This window comes from Neophocaena asiaeorientalis, unplaced genomic scaffold (assembly GCF_003031525.2).
Source record: "Neophocaena asiaeorientalis asiaeorientalis breed wild unplaced genomic scaffold, Neophocaena_asiaeorientalis_V1.1 scaffold204, whole genome shotgun sequence".
Lineage (NCBI taxonomy): Eukaryota > Metazoa > Chordata > Mammalia > Artiodactyla > Phocoenidae > Neophocaena > Neophocaena asiaeorientalis.
This window is the reverse complement of record NW_020173922.1, coordinates 6,343,382-6,350,861: the sequence shown is the minus strand read 5'-3', so window position 1 is coordinate 6,350,861 and position 7,480 is coordinate 6,343,382. Positions and strand designations below refer to the sequence as shown.

Here is a 7,480-nt window from a genome sequence, read left to right as displayed (position 1 = left end):
GCCCGGCCGCGGGACCCGGGACAAGAAGAAGGGCCGGAGCCCGGACGAGCTGCCTTCGGCGGGCGGCGACGGCGGCAAACCCAAGAAATTCGTGAGTGTCCCTCCCACCCGGTTCCCTCAGCCTGGCCCCGTAACCGCCCTCCGGACCCTGGAGACCTCCGCAGCCAGCCCCAGGGGTGCACGCCAGTCTCTAGGGAGCCGACCCCGCGCTTCCCTTCCTCGTTTTGCTCGGTCCTGGGCTCCGAAGCCCAACCTCCGACTGCTCCGGGACCTCCCGGAGCCCCGGAGTCCCAACTGGCTCTTGCCCCGGCAACCTCGGGGCTTCCTCATCCCCCAGCCCGCACGCTCTGCTCTTAGACCCCGTAGCCCTGGCCGGTCTCGGCCCCATCTCTTCCCTTTCAGCCCCACTTCCTTTCTTCTTTCTCAGTTACCCGAACACGCCTTCTCTATCTCGATCCTGTATGCTTTTCGGGGTCCATTTTCTCTTATTACCCTTCCCCCTGTTTTTGGTATCCTCCTGTTTGCTTCTCCAAAGGTCACTTCCTTGCCCAAGATTGATCTCTTTCACCTGCTAACTTTCCTCCCGCCCAGTCTCCTCTCTGGGCCCTCAGCCCAGTGTCACCTGATAATCCTTCCCCCCAGGAATGTTACCTGACTTGGGCCCTGCCTTCCCTCCTCCCTTGGACGTTTGTCCTTGCGGCTGCAGGAATGGGTACCTGCCCAGTTACTCTGGTCATTGGGCATGACGGTACTTGGCTTCCCAGTATTTCCTTATCCAGAGAACCTGTCCCTTTGCCCTGTTGCTTATCACTTATCAAGGGGTTCGAACTTCTCTCATGAATATGCCCTTCTTAGGACGGTGATCACCCTCCCCCATGGGGGGGAAGTTAGACTAAAAGGCCAAGAAGTTTGTGAGTACCTAAGGGAATTGCCTTTTGTACGATTCCCATGATAACTATCTCTTCAGCTCTTCTGCCACATCCTGTGCCCCAAGGCTACTGACAACCCTTTTCCAACCTGTAGAAGAGTCTAACTTTCATCAGGTGCCAATTCCAATCTGAAAAAATATTGATATTCGTGTAACACTGTGGTATCTCATTACCTTTGCACACACTGCATCTTCTTTTTTACTCCTCTCTCCAGGGAGTTGTTTGCTTTTTACTGTAGAAGCTTTGAAAGATAGGGGGCGCTGTCCAAGAGAGGGAGTTTTGGATCTTAATAACCGTTTGCTAGTTGTAACTGTAATGTAGTCTTCTCTCCCAGGTAATTACTCTGCCACCCCAGTATCTTTTTCTACTAACCAAAAGGTTTCTAACTTTTTCCTCTTTCTTTCTCTTTTCTCTTATCCCCACCCCTTAGCGTTCGGACCCAACTCCACAAGTCTGGGAAGAAAACTGAGAAAGTGATGAAAAAGGATAATGTTGCTTTGGGACCTAGAGGGTTGGAATGTGGAGAGCACTAAACAGAATTAAAATAGTGACTCATCTCTTCCTACCTATTTCTAGCAAGACAGGTGCTTCTGGATGTCCTTTCCTGTGACTGTAGGCTGTCAGTCACTGCCTGTGTTTTTATCTGGTGAACATCTTTTTTCCCCCAGAAATGTAGGTTTAATAGTAGTGACAGTTTTCCCCCTATGGTGACCAAAGCAATATTTCCTTATGTTTCTTTAGGATAGGCATGAACTTCTAGTTAGGGAGCTTTCCTTCTAAGCCTTAAGTTTTAAGGCCCATATTTCTTCTATTTATGTATCATTTTGTTTTGCTTTTGTTTCCATGGTTACCCTTTGACCTTCCTCACCCAAATTCCAGCTGTTTTTGCTGATTTATAGTGACCTCTGTGACTTGTAAATGTTTTTCAGGTTCTAAATGGAATTTTACATGTGCTTTTGTTTTATCTTAACACTTACGTGTTTCACAGATTTGTAAATTCTACTAAGTGTGTGGGGCTGAAAGGTGAGATACCTGAGGAAATTCAACTTCTTTTCACCTGTTTTTTGGCATGTCCGTGGAGTCTTGTGTATGCTGAGTGGATTTGGCTCAGAGTCGTTGGTATTTGCTTTAGAGAGGGTACAGCTAAACCAAGTTCTCTTTTTCTTTCTGAGGTGTTGGTCTTAACTCTTAATCTGCTGAATTTTTAAAAAATATGTAGCACACACAGGTAGTGAGGAGAATTGCATTCCTGGCTAGGAATTGGAAAGTTTCCAGGAAAGTAGAGCTGCTTAACCCCTTTATTGCCAACTATACCATAGCTCAAGGCTTCAGGATATTCTGTCTTCCTCATTGCTCTTTATATAAGAACTCTGTGGAAATGAGAGCCTAGGAGGAGCATTGCAATCCACTTCTCTTTGTGTCTGTGTATGTATATGGCGGTGGGTAGAGTGGGCGAGATTGCTGGTTTGCTTTTGTTACCCATGGTGTAGTTTTCTTGAACTACAGGCTAAAAGTGAACTCAAAGCTGTTTCGCCTGCTCCATCTTTTCTACAGTGTGTGTCCTCGGGAGCTACATTAAGAATGCATTTTATAAAACTGCACTGGTTTGGACCTAGTGTGCCTGAAGGTATTTGTTTGCACCCGAGGGGTTACTAATCCCTTTAGCTGCTACATACCTTTCCAAGCTGATGCAGGTTCTAATTACAGATCAACTGATGAGAACACAGAGCTCACAAATTGCCTAAGATCTGCTCTTTACCCTTAAAGGCATCTAGTGTGGAAAGGACACAAGGAGTCTAAGTTTAAACAGTCGTAGGGCTCATCTTTTTAAAACATGTGGTTGTTCGAGATGCTAATGTGTGTGGTGAAGCCAGGCTGTCTGGTCCATTCCCCTTGGTTCTTCTTGAGTCTGTCGTCTCCTGGACCATGAGCTTATCCCCTTGTCCAGCATTATACCAGTTCCTTTTGGAAGCCCTTAAGATGAAGGGAAATAAAAATGCTAAATGAACAGAGTGTTTTCTGCCTTTTCAGCAGTAATGAATGTGGGTGTCAGAGAGACTGATTCCTGAAATATGTGTAAGGGGAGTAAGTATAACCAGGGTGTTAGGAAGCTGCAGAGTATTCCTGCATTTTACAGACTCCATGTCTTCTCACACAATCGAGAACTGATCCATTTTAAGAAAGACTATCGCATCTTGATTCAACTAGGAGCCTAACTTCGTAAAACGTGAATTTTAGTGTGGGATTAGAAATAATAGAATATATGTAATTTTTTAAATCTTGTTTAGTTTTGGATACCTATGTAAAATTATTGCTGTGTTGCAGTTTCATGCCCTTCTAAAAGCAAAGTGAGGGACTTCCCTGGTGGCGCAGTGGTTAAGAATCCGCCTCCCCAATGCAGGGGACACGGGTTTGAGCCCTGGTCCGGGAAGATCCCACATGCCATGGGGCAACTAAGCCCGTGTGCCACAGCTACTGAGCCTGCACTCTAGAGCCTGTGAGCCACAACTACTGAGCCCGTGTGCCTAGAGCCTGTGAAGCCACCGCAATGAGAAGCCCTCGCACCACAATGAAGAGTAGCCCCCACTTGCCGCAACTAGAGAAAGCCCGTGCGCAGCAACGAACACCCCACACAGCCAAAAATAAAAAATAAATACATTTATTTTTTAAACAAATAAATAAAAGCAAAGTGAGAGTGAAAGTATATTTAGTTGTAGACCCCTGTTCATCCAAAATGAAGGATGCCAGGTAGAATTTTAAACAAATATTAGGAAAGGTAGAGATTATGAAAGAAGTGGAGTTGTTCATGCTAACAAATAAATAAAAGCAAAGTGAGAGTGAAAGTATATTTAGTTGTAGACCCCTGTTCATCCAAAATGAAGGATGCCAGGTAGAATTTTAAACAAATATTAGGAAAGGTAGAGATTATGAAAGAATGCAGATACCTGCTTTAATTTTGATCCAAAAGGTCGCTGAAAACCAAGGAGTATGCATAGAACTTTATACAAGTCATTTGTGTTTTTTGAAGTTGATAAACACAGGGATTACTTAGTTTGGAAAGAGGGAGGGGAGCCTACAGGAATGTTATTGAGAGTTTGAGATGACAGAATGATACCTTAAAAATTTGCCCTCTGCCTGCCTGGTCTTTAAAGCGACAGCACAAGGATCCACTGGATAATGTTACATTTACTTGTCTCAAAGGAAATCCTCCCTCACAGGAGGTGAAACTGAGGGAATGCCTCAATTAAAATCTCTGCCTTGAGAGAGTTGTTAAATGTTCGGATAGTTTTATAAAAAGAGTTGAAATTTTTATGACCTGTAAATTGTTTATTTAAAAAGCTAAGAATATAGTAATAAGTGAGAAGCGATTTAACTTTGTTGATGGGCATATGGGTCAGAATAGACTAATTTTATTTCCTGTGTGATAAAATCACCTTTTGTTATCCCCTGGGGTGTTCAGTGTATTTTATAAACGGATTGCCACGTTATTCTTGGAGAGTGTTATATTTTCAGTGAAATGTAACAGAGGCTTAAAAGATAAGGTTATACCACATATGATTTAGAAAAACAGCTTAAAATCATGTTTATTAACAAGAAATATCAGGTATTATAGAGAAACAGAGTTTGTATATGCAGGTGGTGTTTTCTCTCATTTTATGTCTCAGCTGAAATCATGACTACAAAAAGCATCCCCATATTGAAAGAAATCTTAAGTGTTTTTCTTTATTATGTTGAGCCTTCTATTCTCAATCACTTTTGTCTGAAAGCAGTAGGAAAAAATTCATCTCTTGCTAACCAGCAAAGCAGCATTGGGTGTTTGCCCCTTGTTTAGGTTAGATGAGACAATGCCAACCCTCTCCCTGTGCCTAGCTGTCTTATCATTCCCTCCCTCTTTGTTTTTACTACTGCCCTGCTGCTATAAGGACTGGTTCTAGTCCCTTGGATAGCCAGGCCTTTGGGGAATCAGGAGCAGTAAAAGATGCTTATACTAAAATTTCTTAAAACCTTGAAGCTAAAATGGAAAAATAAAGAATATTTTAATCACTATGAACATATCTTACCTTATTTTCTACCTATCTTTTTTTTTTTTTAACAAACAGTTTTTCTAATCAAAGAACCTTTTTTAAGAAAGTAAGAGAATTACTGTAGGAAAAGGGAAATTGAGACCAGTATTTTAAGGAATTTTACCACTGATTACAGGATAACTCTGGGTGAATCATTGTTCTTTCAACTTTGAGATTCTTACTTCCATTCATTAGTAAAGCTTGCTGTGAATGGTAGTCTTAAAATTTTAGAGTTGGAAGGGACTTTAAATGTCATCAAGCCCAAACACCTGCTCAGTGTAGCATCCCTTCTTACAGGTGTAGGTTGGAAATTGGATAAATAAATTGATGAGGCAAAAGCATAAAATTTTGGATTCTACATTTCCTTTAGTAAATTTCAGGATCTTGGAGGAAAGGGATTATATAAAAGGAAGAGATACAGCTAGAAGCTATGAGACTGAAAGGGAAAAGATTGAAGAAATTGACGCTGTTGCTTGGCTCTGTGACAATTAGGGAGTGTCAATTGGTCCTTTAAATATTTGCTTAAATTTCTTCCCTCCAAGAAGGGGGATGAAACAGATAAGGGGACACAAAAGAGAAAAATCGTAAAGAACTGAATTAAGAGAAACACAGCATTCCTATATGGAAGCACAGTTATATGGAAGATGGGAAATTCCATCCTTGATTGTGGTTATAAGTGGTCTTTAGGCAGTAGCTACTTTGTCATTTTGTTAGGTAGCAGATACAGGTAGCGTTCATGGTGTCCTAGATTATTTTTCTGGATTTCTGATTCTGTGACTTATTCCCTGTTTTAGGAATAGTACTGTTTGAAAGCAATAGGATTTGCATTTTCTTTGAAGACTTAGCATACTTCAAGGATCCAACAGAGGTTGCTTTATAAACCATCTTTGATCCTAAAGGTCACAGAAAACCAAGGTAGTGGGCTTATATCTCAGACATAGCTGCCTTTTTTTTTTTTTAATGTTAAGTAATTAACATTAAAGTAAATCAAGTAAAAAGATAACCCACAGTTGCTTTTTTTTTTTCCACCTAGAGTAGCTCATACTTTATTCAGGGGTCTTCACCTGTTTGTTTTGCCACAGATCCTTTGGACATCTTTTTTCTTTAAACATCTTTATTGGTGTATAATTAACATACAATAAACTGCATATATTTAGTGCACAATTGGTGAACCCATTGCCACAGGCAAGATAACGAATATATCCATCACCCTCAACAGTTTTTTCCTGCCCCATTGTATTCTCTCCTTCTCATTCCTCCTTGTGCCCCAATCCCCAGGTAACTAACGGCCGATTTGCTTTCTGTAACTATAGATTAGTTTGTATTTTCTAGAAGTTTATATAAATAGACTTACACACAATATGAACCCTTTCTTTTGGCTTCCTTCAGCATAATGTATGTTAGCTATATTAATAGATCCTTCTTTTTTATTGCTGAGTAATATTACATTGTATGGGCTTACTGTAATTTATTTATTTACTTGTTGATGGGCATTTGGATTGTTTCCAGTTTTGGTTCTTTTTTGTTTTGCTGTGAACATTCATGTACAAGTTTTTGTCTGGACATATGCCTTCATCTCTCTTTTGTAAATACCTAGGAGTGGAATGACTAGGCTATATGGTAGGGCTATGTTTAACTTTTAAAGAAGTTGCCAAACTGCTTCCAAAGTGGTTATACCATTTTACATTCTCACAAGCAATACATGGGTTCTGGTTCCTTGTCAGCTCTTGGTATGATCAGTCTTAAATTTTAGCCATTCTAGTGGGTGTGTAGTGAGTGGACAAAGAATGTCGCTTGCCATTTCAGTAAACAAAGGATGTTGTGGCCATAAAGTAATCAGCCACTGTAGGAGTCCCTGTTGGTGCACTCTGAGGGGAATGCAGGAAGGAGAAAAACAGGTTGCCAGCCACCAAGCCATCAGTCACTGTAGCTGTCCAGACTATGCACCCTGAGGGGAATTCAGGATGGAGAAAAACAGGATACTGGCCTTAGGTAGTTAAGATGCATATCAAAGGAATGATTTCAGTAAGCCCAGACTCTTACATCTTCCCATATACAGAAAAGCACTAAAAATCATTAACTTGAGATGTCTGTTTTTTTGTGATTAGCAGTAATCTTTTGATGTTCAACTTCATGGGTTTTTTTTTTTTCCAGCAAGAATTCCTGTATATCCCGGCTCCTCTCTTAAATCTTTGGAGTAGTCCCTCAGAACTATCTGAGAGGCTGCCATCCGGTGCTTTAGTCCTCAGTAAGGCCTCTAAATAAAACATAATTTTCAACTTTTAGGTTGTGCATTTTTTTTCCAGTCTACAAACGGTATCTCAGTGTGGCTTTAATTTGCATTTCCTTAATGATGTTGAGCATTTTTTCATGTGTTTATTTGCTGTATATCTTCCTTGAAGTGTCTGTTCAAAAATTTTGCCCACTTAAAATTTTTTTATTACTGTCTAAATACAAGTCCTTTGTTGGATATGTTTTACAGATGTT

At 40.9% G+C, this 7,480-nt stretch overlaps 1 protein-coding gene across 2 annotated transcripts in view; it reads left to right on the top strand.

Moving 5' to 3' along the window:
- The first annotated feature begins 6 nt into the window (after positions 1-6).
- DIAPH1 (diaphanous related formin 1) overlaps positions 7-7,480 on the top strand; it is a 93,637-nt gene continuing 86,163 nt past the window's right edge. For both annotated transcript variants that reach the window (XM_024752446.1, XM_024752445.1), the window contains exon 1: positions 7-91. The gene's annotated coding sequence lies outside the window, so the exon portion shown is untranslated. The remainder of the gene's footprint in view (positions 92-7,480) is intronic.